Here is a 22,567-nt window from a genome sequence, read left to right as displayed (position 1 = left end):
GCAAGTACAGTTTATTAGAACTAGCACCTTTAAAGGTGCATATGTTTCAAAAGTTGCATTGCTTAGGACATCTTCGCACCTGCAACTCCTCCCTCCCTTCAACCAGGGTAAACCAATGTCGACACCTCAGTAGTACTTTTGCACAGCTCACGTTTGCACCATGGAGGCATGCACCAAGAATATCCAGCCGGTTACTTAACTCTTCTCACTCTTCTCAGGGTTTCAGAATGCTTAGTCTCCACTATTCAAGGACAGTGGTAAGCTAAGCCTCCATAAAGTACAACTCATCCTCCATTTTAGTGGTATGGCTTTGGCAATATGAATTAAGTAACATACCAATTAGTAACTTTGGAAGGATTGGTGAGGGCTTTTTCTGACTACAGTGGCTGTCATTGTCTACTGGGCAGTATCTTTAATGAGTACTATTGATTATTATTGGTGACCTAGGGCCTGCAGTAGTATTGCAGTCCAATTAGATAACCAGGTTACTCACTTTGTAGCTTTGGTCCTCCGAGGGTAACTAATTCAAGCAGTCAATGATTACTTCAATAGCTAAAGGATTTTCAATTGGAAGGCAGTAAGATATTTACCTTCAATAGTACGTCACAGCTATCACTTTTATAAACAAGAGGTAGTTTTATACAGAGAACCAGGGTAGTTAAAATACACTAGAACATCTGTCGGTGTAATAAAACTTAAATGTATTTATAGCTCTTCTGTAATAAGATGTCATACTCAAAATAACAGTATAGCCTATGGCAATGTTATCCAATTGGAGAAAAGATAGGGCTATCTTGGCTGTCTTCTGACACATTGTCTCTGTTCAGGGCTTTAGTCCTGAGGAAATAGAAATAAAGTGACGAGGCAGAATGCCATTATGTATCAAGTATGATATGGTAGACTGTAGCCCTGGTTTATTGGCAGCACTGAGCACAATTAGGGGCATTTCAGTGGTATTGAGCTCAGATAGCTGAACACTCGCCAAAAATACCACAAACAAGCAATAAAACTCATCACCAAAAGATGAACAAATATTCCTTTCCACAGAAAAAGGATTCATTTAGGGTTCCAGAAAATTGTATAAACTAAAGTCAAAGTTTAAGTATCCAAATAATGAGGATGTCAAGATCAGCAAGTGGGTAATGAGGAGTGATGGTTGCATTCCAGTGAGTAAATCTCATGAAATGTAACAGCTAGAAAGACTGGTCAAACCATTTGTGGATCAGGGAACCACCCGCAGGTGGCGCAGCAGCTCCTGAGGCTGCAATATGCTTGGTCCTGCTCTAGCCAAGCTTATTACAAGTTTCCTCTCTGCCATGGTGGTTCCACTGTCATGAAAACCATGGCCGAGAGGAAATCTGGTGCCTCAGGCCATGTGAATGCACACAGGGGGGCACAGCATGTGCCCCCATGGGTTTATGCACACCAGGTCCTGTACAGCATGGACGTTACAGTCCACCTCCGCCTTTGAAAGAGGTACTGCAGTGGGAACTGCCACGCTGCCTGCCCGCCAGACCATGTTTGAATTGTAATCTGGCGGGCGGGTGGCAGCGACTCTTGGTAGTGCAAAGGTTTTGTGGGGGCAAGCCGCCCACCCACACACCACCAAAAGTCGTAATCAGACCCCAAGTTGTGTTCTTTATAAGTGGCCTGTGACAGAAAGTTGGTCTTCAAATTTTCTGTCATATAAGAAATCAAGGCTTAGTTCAGGAGAAATAGTGTTTGTTGAATTACAGTACAATACAAGTATTAAAATTCTGGTGGTTACTGAGGAGGCCCACTGGGGCCTCCTTTTTGGGTACCGGGACTCACTGGTAAGGGAGTGTGCAGTGCAATTTTGCGGACAATACACAGAGCTCAGATCTTCTGACATGATTCCATTGGTTCCAGCTCTGAGCTTTCACTGTCGAGAGCAGTCAGATCCGCGCACTTACCTTTCTGGAAGGTAGCATCTAGGAAACAACATTTGTAACATCACAGCATTATGACAGGCTGTCCAGGGCTCCTGAGCTAAACTAACTGTATACCCTAATTCTAGGCTGGAAGTTAATTACAAAACCTTTTAATCTTCTAAGTGCTTAGTAGCACTTGTTTTATTTGTCCAATCTATGATACTCAATGACTACTTTGGAAAGTTAGAAACCAGTGGGGAGTGCCTTGCTGTGGATCGAACTAGAGAAATTGATATCACCGAGTGTCAGAGTCAATCTTTCAATTTACTAAGCCGACCTGCGGGGTGTTATTTGAGCTATAGGATAGAAATGGAAGTATATAGTGAACGTCAAATGAAATACTGGACTCATAGGGAAAGAGATGTCCCTGTTCCACTGCTGAGACTCACTCGCAGGGGCTCTACCATCACTGCTGGCCAAGGTCTAGTGTACGCTGAGCCAGTGACTGACTCCTGAGGCAGGACACTCTCTTGGCTAACTTGTTGTTATTTAACCCTAACAGGATCTGACACTCCAGAGTGTATTAAAAACAAATAAAGTTTATTTGCTGTTCACAAACATTGCTTGGAAGGCTATGCCCTCTTGTACACAATACAAAAACAAAGATCAAACATATTACACAATAGGCAACTGCGCATATTTGTCTTGGTTTGAATACGAAAAACAGGTTTTATAAATCAGTATAAATCAGTATGGCCAAAGGTTGCATTATGTAATCTGCAGTGTAAAAACAATAGGGTGCCTAACATTGCAGCATGAACAGTGGCACAGAGGGCAAGGGTAAAGGGCTCACTATACCCGCATTAAAACAATATATTTACTCCTCAGTTAAAAAGCATAAGTTACCACTGAAAACAATCTTGTTGAATTAGGAAAATGCACATCGTCTGGATTATATTAATTGTGCACAAACCGGAAGAACTGCCCCTTCCTCCCCAATCACACCGAGTCCCAAAGTTACAATGGACTTTCCATTGACTAAGAAATGTGATGGGCACTTTTAAGTGACATTTGTGCTGTAAAACAAAATAGTGTTTGCTCTTATTTATTTAACAAAAAAAATTGTCAGTGGGGGTAAAACATCCTGTTTAAAAAAGGTACTAGCTATAATCTGGCTTCCGGAGGTGTTAAAGTAGGCATTCAACTGTGCGTATGTTGGAACTTGGGTTTATAATTACAAGCCCCTATCCCCACAGGAGCGTCACTTTTAACGATGTTCCTGTGGCGATAGGGGCTTTGCTTGTTTACAAGGCAGCATTAAGACACTTAACATGGCTTAATGCTGCATTGTAAATAAGGGACCTTTTCATGCTATACTTAGCGCTAAAGGGGTAGGCAATGGGTGTTGCGCTGGGCGTTTTGATGCTACCCACTATTTACAAGGGTGGCGTAAAAAGGAGGCAGCTCCAAAATTAAGACCTGATCTTAACTTGGTGAAATGAGGAGAAATGCTTTTTTTCTCCTCGTTTTTGCTGCATTGTGCAGCACACATAGAACAGCAAAGCGCCATGAATTATTGTTTATGTGCAGGAAAGTGTCCCTTCCTGCACATAAAAAATCATTAAAAAACAATGATTTCCAACTTCTATGTGTGCTGCACAAAGCAACACACATAGAAGTTACGAATCACCATTTGTCATTGTTTATGTGCAGGAAGGGACACCCAAATAACAGCTGCAAAGGCCTTGGGATGAGAGGCATCATCAGTCGTTGCCAAAAAGAAAAAGATAGGGCCAGCCTAGAACGGACGATAAAAAAATAAGGGATGGCAAAACAGCTCTGGGGTTCCTGGAGTTCCAGTACTACAAATATCTACAGTATGTGAGAAGACTTTAATCACTACAGTAAGCACCAGGAAACTACAGGCATGCATTTACTACAACTATCCTATCACTTAACTTGATCCCAATGTAACCAGACATATGAGTTTCAGATATGCAGGAAGGTGAATCAGTCAATGCAAGCATAACAAAACATGTTTACAAAAATAAGGGGATATTTACAAGGAAATGAAGCACTGAACACAATTTAGCAGTGCGACACTGAGTCGTTTAAATAACGCAGGGATTCATCATATTCAAGAAAACGGTGCACCCCTGTGTTTTCCCTTGTGATGGCGCTAAGAATCGCTGCCAGGCACCAACACATTTATCCTTGTGCCATAGTGCAAGTGTGCCTGCGTAGCAGGGATAATTCCCTACAATGCAGGAACCCTTGCTTCTGTGTTGCAGGGATGATTCTTTATGTGTAGGAAGCGACACCTTCCTGCACAGAAACAATTTTTAAAGGTGATTTGCTCTTCCTATGTGTGCTGCCGAATGCAGCACACATAGAAAGAGCAAAATCGAGGAGAAATAAATGTCTTTTTCCTAGTTGCACAAATCTAACGCTTGCTATTCAGTGACGTTAGTTTTTGGCACTGCCTCCGAATTACGGATCATTGTAAATCTGGGGCAGAGTCAAAAAGCAATGGGTGTTGAAGTGGAATGCCCACAGCAACACTTATTGCATGCCTCTTTCACACAAATACCTTTGTGAGAAGGGAGAATATTTACAAAGCAACATTAAGGCACTCAAAGTGGCTTAACGCCGCTTTGTAACCATTGAGTAGGGCATGTTTTTACCGGAACATTGAAAAAAGTGACTTTCCGGTGGTGCAATGCCCTTGTAAATATGGCCCATAGTTTATTTTGTCAAAAAGGAATGTGCTTTGGAAATTGGTTGATGTACAATCTTCTAAACTTAAGACTTTGTAATGTATGCCAGAGCTTAAAATGTGTGTATTTAAATTTGGCTTTTCAGATTCACATTTGTCTTCTTGCAAATAATAATCAGATTTACATCCAAAATGTGCCCAGAGAAATTTTCATATGGGTCTTATGAACGTGTACCCAAATATCCCAGCAGTAATATTATGTAAAGGCACATGTGTGAACTGCGTGTGATAATTTAACTAGGGAAAGGCAATAAGATAAAATATAAGAGAAACAAATGCCACACCAGTCAACAAATGACTAACGATTCCAAAAGAAATTTGGGTTGGTGGCCCATACTATATTTTCAAAGCTCAATACATTCTATAACAATAAAAAAACTATAAACAATATTTTTTGTTATAAGTGTCTTTATGTGGAGAATTTTTCAGGTACAGAGTGAGCTAAGAGGGAAACACGCCATGTGCAGTGGAGTGATGGTCTGCCAAGCAAAGCTCCCCATACCTAGTTTTACAGGTTGAGAAGCATTTGAAAGCTATTCGCGGACTAATGTTGATCAAGTAGTTGCATTTATCAGGCATTCTGTTTGGTGGTAATGAGAAGAACTATTGAGTTAAAGAAAATAATTTGAGTGGAAGCAGGTAACGTAAAAATCCTCGGATTGACATGGTGTGGGTCCCCATTTCTTTTCTGAAGATTAAGTGGGAAACAAAGCCCTCAGAAATGGAAAAGCCTAAAAATGATGTGTGTTAAAATCTGAATTCCCTCTAATTTGTCCAAATGATAGTCGCAGTGATGGTGTATGAGTATGAGCATACTGGGTCAAAGGCTGATTTGCAAAGAAAGATCTCAAAACCTTGGATTGTAAATGTTGAAAAGGTCAATTGACAAAAATGGGTGTATTGAAAGCAGATTTTGTTTTACATATTTACAATTGCCAAAATGTTAACTCTATATTCTAATTGTTGGTGATTGATGGGCACCAAAGGGTGGTACATAGTCAAACTAAGCTAAAAATGATAATGCATTTCCATCACTGGCATATGATAACTGTTGTAACATGGGCATATCATTGACTATATGTGCATATGAGGGTGTACAAAGGCTTGGAATTCTGAGCCTCAATCTATGAATCTACCTGTAGCAGACTCTACTGGTACATGGGTTAATAAGGCTTTATAAAGAAGAGTGAGGGGCTTGTGAGGCTGAGCCAGGCCATGTTTGATTTGAATCTGGCCATGAAAAACCAAAACTGGTGATTCTATTGCATAAACTTAGTCTCTGGCTCAGCTCTACAAGGTTTGTTTTCGCACCATTGTGTGACACAGATTAACTTAGTCTAAAGCACCAGCGCTGAATGTGAAAGACAGGTATTTGCATCCCCACGGAACCCCATCCAGTACATAAATGAGGTGGTGTCAATGCTTTTGGGTTACTAACGGTGTGCAGTGGTAATCAAAATGAGTATTCATTAATGATTTACTCATACAAAATCCTTAGAAATGGAAACTGTATTTCGACATATTTATTTTTAAAAAGTTATTTTAAAATGCTGAGTTCTAGTGCACACAATATGGTTAACATAACCGAAGATAATAAAAAGCAGTAAAGCTTTCCAATAACAGTGAAAACAGGAAAAAATTGTAAAATCACAATTCATAGCCCTTCACCATTGATACTCAAAGTATGGCCCGGGGTCCACATGCAGCCCTCCTGACCTATACTTGCCGCCCCCTGGTTCACTGCAACACTGGGATGCTGTTTATTACACTCAGCAGTAACCCTTAAGAAATGTCAAGTTAGCAGGCAAGTATTTATGTAAAGGTTAATTGATGGTAAAGAAAAGAAGTCAGTAGGGAGTCTGTAACTTTAAAAACAACTTCAAGGCATCTTGCAGCAAAAATATGATAAAAAAGCAGTTTCACTTTAGTACTTCAGAATATATTGGTGCTTTGAAATGTATCTTTTAAAAAAAAAAAGTAATATCAAACATCAATTTAGAAACATTAGTCGCCCCACCCCCACTCTTACAACAATGCCAATAGAGAAATAATAGGCAAGTCAGTTGGTATGTACTCTCTTTGGGTGACCAGTGCTCTCTTTGGATGCCTGGGTTATTACTACACAAGAACAATATCATACTTTATTAAATCAAAAACAAAAATGTTTTGTAGAGCATGCATCCTTAAGTCATGTATTTGCAGGTCCTCCTATATATGATGATGAAGAAAAAGGAGGGACAGTGAGATAAAACAATTGCCCAGGATCACACAATTTGGTAAAGTGGGGAAGCTGGCATTAATCCCAGGTGTTTTGTTTTTTCATTGTGCAAATTAGCCACTAGATGTATATGCTTCACTTTCCCTACACCCAGCTTACCACCAAACCCCTCCCACTTGGACGTCACTTCTGGCATCAGTGCGGCCCTCGGTCACATCACCGACCAAACTTTTTGGCCCTTGGGAAAATGTTGCGAGTACCCATGTCTTACACCCTCACTGTGCTATCTCTAAGTGCTATGCTAGTTCTAGCAGATGAATAAATATTAAGCTTGAGTTTTGGAGGTTGTGCACATACCTGTACAACAGAGTTTGTTGTCTGTTTGAAATAGCTTGTCAGCTTTTTCAAGCAGAAGGCCAAGTACTAGTAGATTAACGGAATCTGGGCACCAGTTTGTGAAGGCAGAATGTAATGCTTTGCAGAGCCTCAGGGAGTCTTTCTGGAGGCTTCTTAGGACGTGATGGAATGTGGTGCTGTGTTCATCTGGATCTGCATCTGTGACCTAGGTGAAGTTTCTCTCCTAAGTGCTCAAGTGGTAGTCCTTATATATTGTACCTTATCTAAGATGGAATTTGCAATGTCACGTTAGGATTATTTTGACATAATCATATACATCAGTAGATGTACGAATAAGGTAAAAATACATCGATATAAACTACATTATTTGGGTTATGGTTGTTATATGACATTGAAAAAGGCACCTGTCCCAATCTGATGTTGCACTGGGGGTTTCGTTGATGTCTATATCTGTATGACTTGACACTTTCACAGTTCTTGGAAAGATAGGCACAGATAACATATGCGTCAAAGGCAGACGTGTTGACGATTCTGCATAGTTTGATGAAAAATTGCAGTTTTGTCCAAGATGGCAGCATCCATGGTCCACGATTGTGACCTCCATTACCTAGGATGGATTTAAGGATAAAGGTAAACAAGCTGGACAGGCTAACCAAAATGGAGACTATAGCTTAACTGGAACCTGCCCTCTATATATTTCAGAACCTAAAACTAAAAGAAAGAACCCTAAAAGCAAGTGATTAAAAGAATTACTGAGGGAAACAGTCAATAGATGTATGACATTCCTGGATTAATTTCAAAGCTTAATACCACTAAATTATCACTGAATGTGAGCTTCCTTATCAGAAATATTAATTATACATTTACAGAATAAAAGCACATGCCAGAAATGTGAACTTGATGAAATATCAATTCATCACTTGTTACATGTTTGACAACATGTCTTCAAACATTTCTTGAAACTGAAAAAAAGGTGTCTCTGCACTAGAAGATATGATCCTTAAAGAAATTCAGAGCTGGCCGTTGCATACAGCAGATATACTTGTGAATTTGATATATTAAATGGCTCATATTGGTGCGTGTTCCCCAGTAGAAAGATACATCTGGTTAACCGGGATTTCCTGGAATGCATGAGGCATGCTACTTGGTAAACCAAACATCACCCTCCTCTGAATGTACAAGCACTTCAACAGCGCCCATGCAATCAGTATGGCAATTATGACTGTTGCAAAGTCAGCATATGTGTCCTGTGCAGCCTCATTTTTTTGCTGACTGGTACTGATGGTAACTGGCTCTGAGTGTTCCTGGGCTCTGTCTAATCAGGGCCAGGGCCAGTGCTATGTTGAAAACGCAAGTGAAAACACACATGCATTTGGGTACACTTACCCTATAGGTTCCTTGTAGATATTAGGGCAAGGGGGATTAAAACTGCCTTTAAATCCCTAGTATGAAATAGGACATGCTTTTAGAGGTCAGAAGCCTTTTTGCACTTGCATGTGGCACTGCTGAGCCCCTGAGGTCACTTTAAAAGCATTTAAAAGTAGATACACTTCAAACCCGACTTTGGTGGTAGGGGCACATAAAAAGTGATAATATACATTATTTGTACATATTAGATACCCCTTTGGGTCTCCCCTAGGTGTCTTAGAGGGGGGAGGTAAAGTGCCTTTATAAAAGATGCTTTGTATGCCCTGGTGATGGAGAAATTGCACATTTAATTTTCCCAATTTTAGATACCTACCCGCATAGGATAACATTGCAACAGTTTATGGGTGCATAAATATTGCTAGGAATTGAATAAATATCATTCAAAGACTTAGAAGAATGGTATTGATAAACCTAGCAATATGCCACTGCTGAATTTATCCTACACTGTACAAAAAAGAAGTTATAAGACTTTCTTGTCTGCAATTCAAAATTCAGCCTATCTGCAGTCTTCCCTGATTGGCCAGAGTTAACAGGATTAGCCAGGCTGCTTTGATGAAGTGATAATTGGCTTACCAGGGGAGAGGTGATCTGCTGGAGAGGGCTCTGCCACACATGAATGCAAGAGGGGGGAGGTGTCATGAAGCATGAGGCTTCAAATGAGGAACGGGACAGGCAGTGTATGCCAGTGTATGCCAGGTCTGCCTACCTCCACCCCTCTGACCCAGCCAGATGGCAGGCTTAAGGAAGGAATCTATAGATGTTGGGGGGGTTATGGAAATGAGCCACCCTAGAGGTTCCTTTAGCTGGTTCTTGCTCCTCTGCTGAGATTTCAGTCATTCTGATTTTTGGAGGAATAGTACTTTCTGGGACAAGAATATGCAACACTTTGTAGGAAGGTGTCTTGCTCTGGGGTGCTGCCTTGTACCTCATTGGACAGGAGTGCTCCCCTGCTTGACCCCTGAGAACTCTGAATAAATATATGAGAGCTGATGAGCCTCTCAGATCTGCTGCATGAAACTAAGAGAAGAAGAAGGTTTGCCATACTAGAAACTTGCTTTGCACAACCAGGCCCTGCATTCTGACTGACTGTGCCTGCTGCACTATCTGGAACCACAGCACTGTGGATGTACCTTGCTTCAAAAGGATTAAAGAGTGGACTCCCTGCTTGCTACAGGTTAACAGAGCTCACCTGCACCATCTCCCCCAAGAGTCCCCAGCCTGGAGTACATCCAGTGACTTTTACGGATTTGGCAAAGTGCATTGTGGGAATTGTGGTCCCAACCTTCCCAGGACCATTCAGGAGATTCCAGACCCTTGGATTTGAGTTTCGGACACTAATGCTACAACCAGACCTTCTGGAAAAACCTCCTGATGTTTGGAGAAGTTTGGAGAACTTTTGGAAAAAGCTCCAGAAGGAGACCAACTCTACTGGGAGAGCCAAGCCAGCCTCCTTCAACCATGACCCTGCCTGGACTGCTGGTTCATCCCACTGAAAAGCTCTGGCGGTCCAACGTCCAGGATTTGACTGGGATCTTATAAGAACTCAAGCCGGTGCACCCTCTCTGAATCCGGCCTGGTGAGGAGCAGTGAGGGGTGTGAAAAAGCTACAGAACAATTTCTAAGTGCAAAGGTAAAATTTTAACTGGTGCCTCTCCCTTAGTGTATTCGGCCAGGGCTCCATTGCGGTCGGCCTGAAACTATGACTTTGTTCCAGTCAAGTTTGACCAGAAGTCCCAGAGTGGCGCTATATGTTTTGAAGCACTATAAAGTGGTAATTCTTTCAAAATTCTACAGTTCCCTACATTGGATTTTTGTAGGTTTGGTGTCTATTTGTTCATACAAATATTTACTATTTGTAATAAATTGTGTGGGATTTTTATTGTGTGTTGAGTCTTACTTATTTAATGTATCTGTGTTTTTAAATGCTTTACATAACTGTCTTCTATGTTAGGCCTGACTGCTCAGTTACAGCTACCAAGGGTTGAGCAAGGTACTAATTTATTGAGACCTTTACTGGACCCTGTACCGTGTTAGTGAACTTATTACTTGTGGCAGGTGCATACTTAGCACTACCAATGAACCACTTTCCAACAATGACTTTCCTACCTCATATGATACAGTGCAAAATAAGGGAGTTAATACATGGGAATCTGAGTTTGCCCATTGGTTTATACAGTTCTTATTGGAATAGGATCAACCCATGTGCAAAGGGGTAAAAGCTTGTCACTCTTTTTACGTTTTTAGCCTGATCAAAGTTACAATAGCATTATCAAGCTGCGTGTGGATATAAATGTGGTTGTAATCATGAATGTGAAATGCTAGGTAAGCCCATGGTCTCGTACTACTAGTGTCCCTGGTAAACTAGAATTAACTAGACACAAGGAACCCTATTGAAATTTCAAAGGGGTCCGCCTGGCAAATGTGCTGATTATAATACTACAGAAGGATCATACACTTCCATAAGTGGAGAACTGGAAAGAGGTGGCAACAATTATTCTGCATATGATGTTTCCACAAAGGAAAGATAAACATGCATCAGTAGGATTGTGGAGATCATGAAAGTGATTTGAAGAGGAAATGTAGGATTATAACAGTAAAAGAGCTGGTGTTGTTGCTAATAATAGATGATTTACCTAACATGATTAAACATATTCACTGCGGTGAGTATGTGGGTGCTATCTGTCAGTTTTCGGTCATGGTATTTATGGACAAAATTAAAATTAAAACTGTTAGAACTGGGTGTCTCTAGTTGGCAGAGGTAAGTACCACTGTCCAAATAGGGACCCTTGCTTCTAGTCAGGGCAGGGAGGAAACACTCTTTAGATAACCCCTGCTCACCCCCTTGGTAGCTTGGCACGAGCAGTCAGGCTTATCAAAGGTAATGTGCTAAGTATTTGTACCAACACTCACAGTAACACAGTGAAAATACTACAAACTGACTCCACAACAGTTTAGAAAAATAAAGGTATTTAATCTAAACTACACATGACAAAAACGACAAAAATCCAACACACACCGTTCAAGAATATGGTTTCAAATGAGTTCGTAAGGTTGCGTTAAAATAATCCACAGTTGCATCACGTTTTAGCCCACAGTATCTTTAGATGCGACAATAGTTCCAAGTGAAAGCTGTAGCTTTGAAAAGCAAGCGATGCGTCACTCCTGAGAACCTGGGGAGGTGATGCAACAATCCCGCTGGACGCAGCATTCTTGTTGTGGTGACTCCGGTCTGTATGAGGAGGGATGCAATACCTTGCATGGATTCCGGTGCACAGCTTTCAGTGGAAGCGGCTCGCAGAAGGTACGATGCGACGATCTTTGGTGCAACGACGATCTCCGGTGCGGCGACGATGCATGGCTCAGCGTCGATCTTCTCCTCTCGCGGCCCCTCGATGCGATGGCTCTGTGGCGACTCTCGCAGTGACGTGATGCGGTCTGCAAGCAAGCGGTGCGACGATCTCAGCCAGTGATGACAGGCTCTGCGACGATACTGGCAGCGATGGTAATCTTCCCACACCGGACTGGTGCGCCCCGCAAGCAAAGGATGCCATGACTTTGGCAGCGGCAACAGGCGCTGCGACAATCTCGGCCTTTGCAGCGACGGGAATTTCCTCGCACTGACGGGGATGCGCTCCGCAAGCGCGTGATGCGTGAAAACTTTCAGAAAGTCTTTCAAATCTTGGTTTCCAGCTTCCCAACACAGGTACAACTTCCAGAGACACCTCAACTGGCCCAAGCACTCTAGCAAGGACAGAACTCTCTCAGTAGAATTCAGGGAAGCTGGGGGTGAACTCCTTTTGTTCCTGGGACTTCTTAACAGGGAGCCAGCTCTACTCAGGCCCTTGGAGATTTCTTCAAGCAAGGGGACACAGCACAAAGCAAAGTGCTTCCCCTCTCCTTGGCAGCAAAGCAACAGCAGGTCAGTCCAGCAGAGCAACAGCAGGACAGTCTTCCTTCTTCAGTTTCAGCTTTCTCCTTGGCAAAGGTTCCTTCTTGATTCCAGGATGATCTTATTTTCTGTAGTCTTGGGTCCTATACCTATACCCCTAAAAGTCTTTTTTTTCCCTTTGTGCAGGAGGCTCTGAGCCCAGTCCAAACCAGTTCTGGAGCACTCTGTTTACATGACTCCTTCTTTCCTTTCACAGTGCAGAGCAGAAACATCAGACGACCCACAGGAGGTGGAGCCAGCATTGTGGGGGGAAAGCACAGCCCTTGAGCACTTTGTTGACATGATTCCTTCTCTCCTTTCACATTGCAGGGCTTAGACATCAAGAGCACCACAGGGGGTGGATCCAGCCCTGTGGGGGGGCAGGCACAGTCCTATTCAGGTCCCAGGTGCAACTCCTCCCTCCCATCTAGATGCAGATCTCTCTATTCACCACTGGGCGGACTTATTCTGTCTCCTGGAATCCCCCAGCCCTGTCACTCACAAACCAGACCGTCAATTCACAAACAGGCCAAGGCACACAGAAAGGTCAGACAAGAGAACAGCCGCTTTCTAAAGTGCTGTTTCTCAAACACAGGATTTAAAAAACACCTTTCCTAAAAGATGTGTTATTAAATTCTGAGTTCAGGGATACCAAACTTTTATATCCTATCTTGCTGCTATGGGAAGATATGCAGGTAACCACTGTACACAGCATTCCCCATTATAGCCTATGGGCAAGATAGTCTTACAATAGTGAAAACTACCAAAGCATGTCACCAGCACTAGTACATGCTCTACCTTTCACATACACTGCACCCTGCCCAGGGGGGTACCTTGGGCCTTCCATAGGGGTGACCAATATGTACAGAAAGGGGAAGGGTTAGGCCTGGTCAGTTGGGACACTGTCCAGGTTGACATGGCAGTCCACAGACTGCACACAGGCACTGCGGTGGCAGGCCTGAGACACCATTTTAGGGCTACTCATGTGGCTGGCACAATCAGTGCTGCAGGCCCACTGGTAGCATTCAAATCACCAGCCCTGGCACACTCAGTGCACTTTACAGGAGACGTCTTGGTGATAAAAATATGCCAATCATGGATAACCAATTACAATACCAATTTACACAGAGAGCATATGCACTTTAGCACTGATCAGCAGTGGAAAAGTGCCCAGAGTCCTATCGCCAACAACCACAGGTCAGGAAAAACAAGGGAGGAAGAAGCAAAAGGTTTGGGGATAACCCTGCAAAAAGGGCCATTTCCAACAAAAACCTACTGTAAGATACTCATGATGTAAGAAGTGGTTTACAATGAGAACAATTTTGTGGTCATTTAGAACCTGGTGGACAACTGTCCACTCTAGTTTGAAGTCTTCACTTGACTCACTAAAATCTACATGTTGTGAAAGAATTAAACATGACAACTACTCCTTCCACAATACTGAAGGTTTGCCAAGCTGGAACCATGTTTATTCTATTGAAAAAATAGACTCCCAAAGCAGGAGTTTGTTTTTGTTAATAACGAAAAGAATTGCCCCTAAGCCAGGGAGTTTTCACCCGGCATGTGGAAATATTTTTCTATGGCAGAGGGAAGGGAAAATGAATGATGGTCACCCCACCCTCAAGAGGGTAGGATGAATACTATTGTGACCTGGTGGCCCTTGCAGAGGGGCCACAGGTCAGAGGTTATCACTGGCAGAGCCAGTGAAGCTTCCCCAAACTCTAAATAGAGTAGACGTAGAGAAAGTTAGGCAGGGCTGGAACACAATGGGGCAGATTTACAAGCCCCTTGCGCCACATTTGCGTCATTTTTAACATGGGAAAAAAGACGCAAATGTGGCGCAAGGGGCTTGTAAATCTGCCCGAACGTATTTAAAGAAGTGCCCCTGTTCAGTCAAATTCAAATTAAAGCCAATAGTCAATGTGAACAAAATAGTCCATAGGACTATTTAATATGCAGTCCAACAGAGCAGTGTATCCATAACATGTATCGCTCCGTATGAGTTAACTGTTATAAACTGACTTTTATTTTTCTTTGGATAGTATTGGTCGTGTCTTTACTCTTCCATACTTTACCTTCTCAAAGAGGAAAAAAGAGTCATTCCTCCTGTAGATTAAAGCACGAATTTGTGTTGCCTGCTTAGTTAAGTGTAAATGCATACAGTGGTACAATTTAAGGAAAAACTACAGAGTTGTGCAAGTGGACGCACAACTTTTGACTAATGATTGCCCCACAGGAGGTTGAACTGTAGGACCTTCAGCCTCATGAAAGGCAAGTTTTAAAGTTATTTTCATTTAAGAGTCCAACATTTCAAAAACGTATGAGGTGCAAATATCATAATTGTCATGGGGGTTTCGTGAACGCCGCTGAAGTGCTTGCATATTCTGAGGGAGTGTTCTCTGAGAAGCATGCGTCGTTCTTTCCAGGTGTGTGCTTTTACAGGAGGAGAAGCACCAGTACGACAAAAAGCATGTGAAATGTGGACTATATAACCACACAGATATTTAAAATAAATCCTCACACCGAGATTCAGTCAAACACGTCCTTTCGTTACTGCTCTGCTTATGCACTGTGTCGCATCCGCCTCCATGTTCAATGTGAGCCACAGTGTGCACAGAGTGCTGCAGAAAACGAAAAAAAATACCACAGGCTCTTCATCTTCAAAATGTTCAAAATATTGATACTTTTTTTTCTGTGAAAAGCCATAATCAGACAGTTTGCTCTGAAGCGGCGTCAAGGCCGTGTTTTAACACCTGGGTCCTTCAGAAATGTGTGTCAGAGCTGCCGGCTGAGTTGCTGTTCACGCGTGGAATGCCGCGGGTTTCTTGTAGATAAAAGTGTCATTATTTTCCTTTTGACAGGAGCACAATATCAACACTCAGGCGTGTGTAGCCGCTTAACCCCTCCGATGCCAGCAGAGTGCCTTCCTGCTTCGCCTGTTATCAAAGCAACGCGAGTTTACTTACAGTCCAAGCTCCGCCGCCTTCTCTGCTTTTGTCAAACATGAATTATTGCATGCTGGCACCTGAACAATCATGGAATGTCATCTCAAGTTACCTCTAATATTTCCAATTAAATAATGCAGATATACTAATCCTGACTTTCTTTTCATACAGGGCTTAAACATGGTCGTAATCAAACAGACAAGAAACCACGGACCCGATACACAAAATGATTTTTTGAAGGAAACTCCTGCCAGGAATTTCCAAAGAGATTCCTGTGACCATAAAAACATTTACCACTGAAGATTCCTCAGCCATGAGAGTGGAGAAATCCGCAGCACAAAATCCCACCCTAGGGCTGGGGCGTTCTAAGGCGTGGTTTATGGGAGTACACCTTGAAACGCCCAAGACCCCAACACGGACCCACGTTAGATTCCCACTCTCCTCTCTGCCTTCTTCCCTACCTGGAAATGGACTGAAATTTCCTCCAGCCAAGGGCTTGAGTAACTCCCCTTCGAAGATGAAGAGTTACAAGCTGGTGAATAGATCACCGCCATATTTGGTGGTGGTGTACGAGAAGGGCTTTTTCCAGATGAGGAGTTCTACAGTATCCAGAGCTCTTCACAGGGAGTAGAGGAGCAGCGCTGAATCGTCACATGACATTTCTGGTAGTACGTCTGGAAGCTTGCGCCCGGTGTAGGTTTTAGGTGTACTACTAGGTATAACACTGTGCTGAAGCGCCCTTTTAATGGTGCAAATGTCTACTGTTTGGATGATCAGGCCCTTTATGTGTAATTTAGGTATTGCAATTGATGGCAAATGCTTCTATTAAATTGTTTCTTGTATATACTGTGATTAACGATTCTGGGCATTGATCTCTTACAATAACATTTTCATGCAGCGCAGTGCAACAAAGAACCCTACTGCAATGTGTTGAGTAAAAGGGCAGAACTGAGCTGTATTTAATATATAGAGCATTTCTGTCCTTTCATTATGCTGGTGCACAAACTTAAGCACTCTTGCGCCATGGTGCAAGGGTGCCTGCATTGCAGACAGTATTGCTTTTGGGGAGGAAGGGGCATCTTCCTGCACAAAAAGTAATCCTCCAAGGCATTTCCCTCTTCCTATCTGTGCTGCATGTGCTACATGCAACACACATAGAAAGTGGAACAAATTGGGAGAAATAAAGATATATCTCCTCATTACACATTACCTGGGGAGGCGTAGTATTCTGACACATTCCCAGGTTTACTAGTAATAATTAATTTGGGAATGTGCCAAAATACATGCGTGTATGCGTAGGAACACCCACACTTCATCCATGGAACACCTCCCTGGGGCTGAGTAACCCAATGCAGGGATTTGCGCTGCATTGCTTTTCTCTAGGTTTATCAAGCCATGCAGGACCATGCTCTGAGGCCTTGTGTGGCTTGGTAAATCTTACTTAGTAGTTGCTTCGCCCTTGCACTCCATTACTTGGCACAAGGGGACGCAACTGAATGATAAATATGCCCCTATGTGTTTTTAACCTTTGATGATTTGTTATTGATGTTTTCTGCTTTATTATCAATTATTGTGTAACATCTTTCTGCAAATTTTGAATACATATTGTTAAGGCAAGCTTGATGACCTGTGTCTTAGTTTCAACGTAATAGGAGGACATGTCCTGTGATGGCAAAGGAAACTACATTCATATAAAATTCGGAAAAATACGTCACATTTCCTATGGTTCATAGGCCCAGATGTATGAACATTACAATTTGCGAGTCTATAATAGCAAATTTTACCGATTTGCTATTAGAGACTCGCAAAATGCAATGTATGTAGGAATCTGCCTATATTTAGCGATTCCTATGCATTCGTTATTTGCAACTCACAAATTGCGAGTCGCAAATAAGGAATGGCTTCCCATTCATTACTATAGGCCAATAGGCCCAAAGGAATGAATGGGAATTGCGTACACAATTTGCGAGTACCCAATAGGTAATCGCAAGTTGCGCATGCAATTTCAAGGCTGCAAGGGATCCTAAAGGACACCCTATAGCACACCTGAAATGTGAAAGTGTGCACATATGGCACACATGCATGTATGTGTGCCACACAGCACTTTGTAAAATGCATGAATTTGTATTTTTCAAAGAAATCCCAATTTACCACCAATTTGCACATTGCGATTCTCTAAATGCTTGCGCAAAATAGGAAATCGCAAATTTTTCGATTCCTTATTTTGTAAGTGGGTTTTTACTTACCTGCATTGCACACAGCTAAATTACGATCACAATTTACCTTGATGCATCTGACCCATGGTGTGATATTTGTGATAAGTGATGTTTCACTCGTGTTTTCAAATGCAATCAGTATTGCATACATCAAAGGAAGTATTCTTTGGGCCAGTAACATTAAGATTTAATCATAACGCTATACTGTTGCCAACTATGTTTTAGGATTTGAAAGTTTTACGTCAATCTGAATAATTGAGTTGGAATGATTATTTTATGAAGTTTGCAATATACTTTCCAGTTACATATCAAGACCATGACACGATCTGACAGTCATATTACCAAACTGCACTTGAAAGTTAAATGACGCTCAATAACGTCAGATTCTGAAATAAGGAAAATTGCATTTTAGAAATCAAATTAGAGCTTTGCCAGATATTAAGATTTTTTTACATTTTCCAGAGGATCACTGCCTCATTCTCACCGGCCCCTTGAGTGAGAGAGGCAGCAGTGTTAGTATGTGTGTGATGTTCATGCACTGTTCACAATTTTAGCCTCCATTTGAACAGCTACTTTCCTGCTTTGGACCAGACTTTCATGATGTTTGTAACTAAATTGTTCATTTTGCAATCATGTTACTGCGTTTTTTATTGGAATCATATTATTTTGAGCTCTTCATTGACTGTACTCTACTAAACACTACTAGCCACATGTGCTGTGTTTAAAAGAGGCAAGCCTTTCTTTACACTTTGTCACTACTGTCACTTTGATGATTTATGGGTAAATGCTCCCTGTGCTTTCTAGGTATACCAAAAGCAGGAATGAAATATATATTTCCTCAACTGGCATGACGTGATTCTAGATTGCATGTTTTCCTGACAGTGTCTCCAACAAGGCAAGTATCCTGCTGTATAATATGTAAAAAAAAATCTCTTTTTTTATGTTTAGTTTTTTATTGACATTTTCATAATCGCGAGAACAATGCTTACATATTTAGAGAAAAGACACACAATATTTTTGAACAAAGAAGCATCACCTGTAACCCCCATCCCTCTGCTCCAACAAAGTCACATTGCAATGTCTGAGCACTGTACATTATGAAGGTTCAGCAAGTGGTATCAAAGATAGAAAGTCGATTATAACCATTGCATGAAGTACAGTATAAGTCATCTTACAATCCACATCTTGTCCATGCAGTCCCTGCATCCATAGCGACACACACATCTAAGGGGGTAACTTATCCAGGGGAGCCAACAATTTGGTGAGAACTGCTGCCCAGGCCTGCAGTTCATTCTCTAGTTTATTGTCCCTACGTATTGTGCACATATGACATTCCTCAGCATTCGCCCATATATAATATGTACTGTTATTATTAATTTCCTACTTCAAAGTGCTACCAGCACAATAGCCGTGACTGGGAAGACCCAAAGGGGCTGCCCATCCAAGTTATACATCTGTGTCTGAATAGAATCTGTAGTACCTTTTCACATCCAGAAGGGAGGCCAGTTCCAAAATTGAACATGTGCCTTTCAGGAGACTTTCTCAAGTGTTGAAATGTGCATTACTCCCCTTGTGGCTCAAGATGCTGAACTGGAAAAACCATGGTTAGAGTTGAAAGACCTGAGAGAGCTCGGTAAAACCGAAGCAAGAACTGACTATTTTGGATTTTAGGTACATGATTTCTGAAATTATATTGGTTCCATTAATCATGTACCCAATAGTGGAAAACTTGTTTTGGGGATCCTGAGAAGAGTGTTAGGATTGGCTAGTAACACACTGTGTTAGGTACATTTCAATGAGTGAATCTCAATATTTGTATCCTTTCTAAGGTGCATTAGTCCAAAATGCATCAGCACACTAATAAAGAGAGAGAACCGAGTGAGACAGAGACAACCCGCAGCAGACAAAGACCCTCTATCATATAATCCTTACTGATGCCTAATCCACAATAAGCGACGTGTTAACTTGCTTCCAAAACAACAAATGCGAGCTTAGGCTCCCGATATTTTCAGGAAGGGAATTCCACAACCTGGCAGCAACCACGTTAAAAGTACGTTTACCACACTTAGCTTTCCTACGTCACGTCTTGCTGATCTCAAGGGCCTTGCAGCAACATACAACTTCAGGGCTGTCCTAAAATAGCTCACTCCCTGTTCTTTAAAAAATACCAGCTTCTTAACTGGTAGCCAGTGTAGAGATCTCAAACCTTCTGTAACCGAGAAGTGTTTGGGTACTCCCAAGGTACTCCCAAGACCAGGAATGCAGCCACATTCTGAAAGATTTTAGGCTTATTTAACACAATTTGATTAATGTTAAGATATAAGTGGGAGGTGAAAGTGCAATGACCACTGATACCCTATGCACTTTCGGGAGAAGAGGCAATATTTTTTCTTCAAAACTCCAATCACCCAGAAGCAAGAAATCACTGTTCTATTAACCTGGGTATTGAAAGTCCAGGTGTTATCAAAAATCACCTCCAGGTTTTTGGCCGCCGCCACTGGAACAGATAATATATCAAAAGTTTCTGCCCACCAGCAGTGAGTCCATCTGTCAAATCCAAGCAACACAATCTCATTTTTTCCCCTTTCATCTTGAGCGAGTTCTCCCTCATCCACCTGCTGATCTCCTGCCTACAAGCCCTAAACCTGTTAGAGCTGGAGGGGAATATATACTTCAATGAGAGTTGTATTGAAACATGCCCACCTGCATTTCAGAGACAATGAACTGCCTTTTGTTCTCTCTGAACCTTTACTTCCAACGTTGTGCTCCAGGACCAGAAATGCCATTCTCCAGGCCCACAGGGCTAATGGATTTCAAACCCCTGCCAGTTAAAAGAGTTTGCCCCAGTACGCTATTACTCCTGAGGCTTGGTGTGTGAAGCTTAGAAAGAGAAGAAGAAATTGCATTTCTGAAAATATTTGGGTGGACCAATCAATATCGAGCATTTATTGTGGATTCTGAAGCTGAGTTGTTGGCATCACTCCTTGAACTGAAGGAAGTGTGTTAGTGTCTGTTAATCCAGTCCTGAGGTTTGGAGGGCATTGTTTGCAAAGAAGTACTGCAGTGTGATTGTGTTAACACTGTGGACATTTCTAAGAATGACTACTTGTGGACCAGCAGAAATCTGCAAACCTTTCCCACAAAACATGTGACCTTGATGCATTCGGCTTTCATGTTTTTTCTGCCAGTAGCTGTTTGGGGTGATGTTCACGGATAAATTGGGATCACTCAAAATCTGACCATGTGGAGTCTCTGTCAGACACAATCTATGGGTTTCCCAAACCTGCAATGATTTTCCTCCAGGATGATTATAAATCCCAAGGTAAAAAAATGTCAGGTGGCCAACCACCAATATATAACTGACTGTTCGCTCACAGGTCAGTGGTGCAACTATTTAGGTCCCAGTCGACTTTATGGAGGACCCCCTCATTTTTCCCATTTATTTTATGAATTTAATTTATGTTTCTCTAACTTTAGAACCCTCCACCCCATAGTAATCATTTCACAATGGTTTCCTTATTAAACTGATTATGCTGCTTCTGCAAAGCTACAAAAGATGAATGAGGATTTCGCCCAAAAATCAGTGTAACATGAATGTCAAGAAAGCCAAAAGGGAATGCCAACTTCTGTTGCTCAGACAGAAAGTAGCCATGAGGAAATGAAAGCAACTTTGGCTATAAAAGATGGAACCAGCATTTGATCTTAAAGCAAGCTTGAAGAGAAATTAATTTCTGTGCCATGGACCACAGAACTCAAGGTGGTAGTGAAAGTGCTTTGAGTAGATCTGCACGTTTGCAGACACAACCCCCCCCTTTGAAGGACTATGATGGCAAGTTGTGACACTGGTGATGATTTTGACAGTTGTTTACATTCTTTACAGTTTTTAGCATTTTACACTACTGGGGTATTCAGGAAATTACTGCACAGCCCTCTTTGGAGTCTTCTGTTCACGGAGCTGGACGATATAGCTTTCATGTGGATAAACTGAACCTTAGCCTCTTTAGGAGGCGAAGTACAGTATTACAGAGATTATCTCTTTCTGGAAAACAACCCAGGGAGTTAACTGACTATTCTCATGTATGGTGCTTCCAGTCCTCCCCAGTGTACAGCGGATCCCTATGTATGGCGGAGAGTGGCCACGCAGGCAATACCACCCACTGTACTCGTTTTCTTTTAGACCCCTGCCTGGATCAGTCTGATCCTGCAATGGAGTCTTTGTGCTAAGAAGTGCGTAGTTCTCTGGACTAACTGAAGTCAAATGCCTGGACCCTGTCTGGGCAGGACACAGGAATCAGTTGGTGATCTGGTCGCATGCAGTGACAAATGTACCCTGTTTCCATATATCACTCCTTTAGTTTGAGCAGGGGATGAGAGAAGGGGCAAAGATGGCTATGGAACCTGAAAGACCTTTAAGATATTACTTGACCAACATACGTTATGAGTGGGCAGGCAGAAGGTCTCCTCCTTATTGGCAGGTTTTCTGTGTAAAGTTTACCCTGACAGTGGTTTCAAGAAGAGAATACAGTGATTGGCTGGGAAGAACCGCAACTGGCTGTTATAAAGCTAAGGCGCATGAGCTCTCATAATTCTGTCACTTAAGCAATGAAGTCTTGGAAGGCACCAGGTAGCTTTCATCTGCCTTATCTGAGAACGTATGGGCAGATAAGGATCTATTCATCCCAGTTTGCATCCTGCACTTCTGGTATTTGATATCTTCATTGATGGCAGCCTCATAAATAAGCCCAGCTACATGTTCTAGTTGTATGGTTAGCCATTTTATTTCCAAAGTGCCACAGCTGTCACTCTA

This window comes from Lissotriton helveticus, chromosome 3_1 (assembly GCF_964261635.1).
Source record: "Lissotriton helveticus chromosome 3_1, aLisHel1.1, whole genome shotgun sequence".
In the NCBI taxonomy this organism is placed as follows: domain Eukaryota; kingdom Metazoa; phylum Chordata; class Amphibia; order Caudata; family Salamandridae; genus Lissotriton; species Lissotriton helveticus.
Note: the sequence above shows the minus strand (reverse complement) of the source record.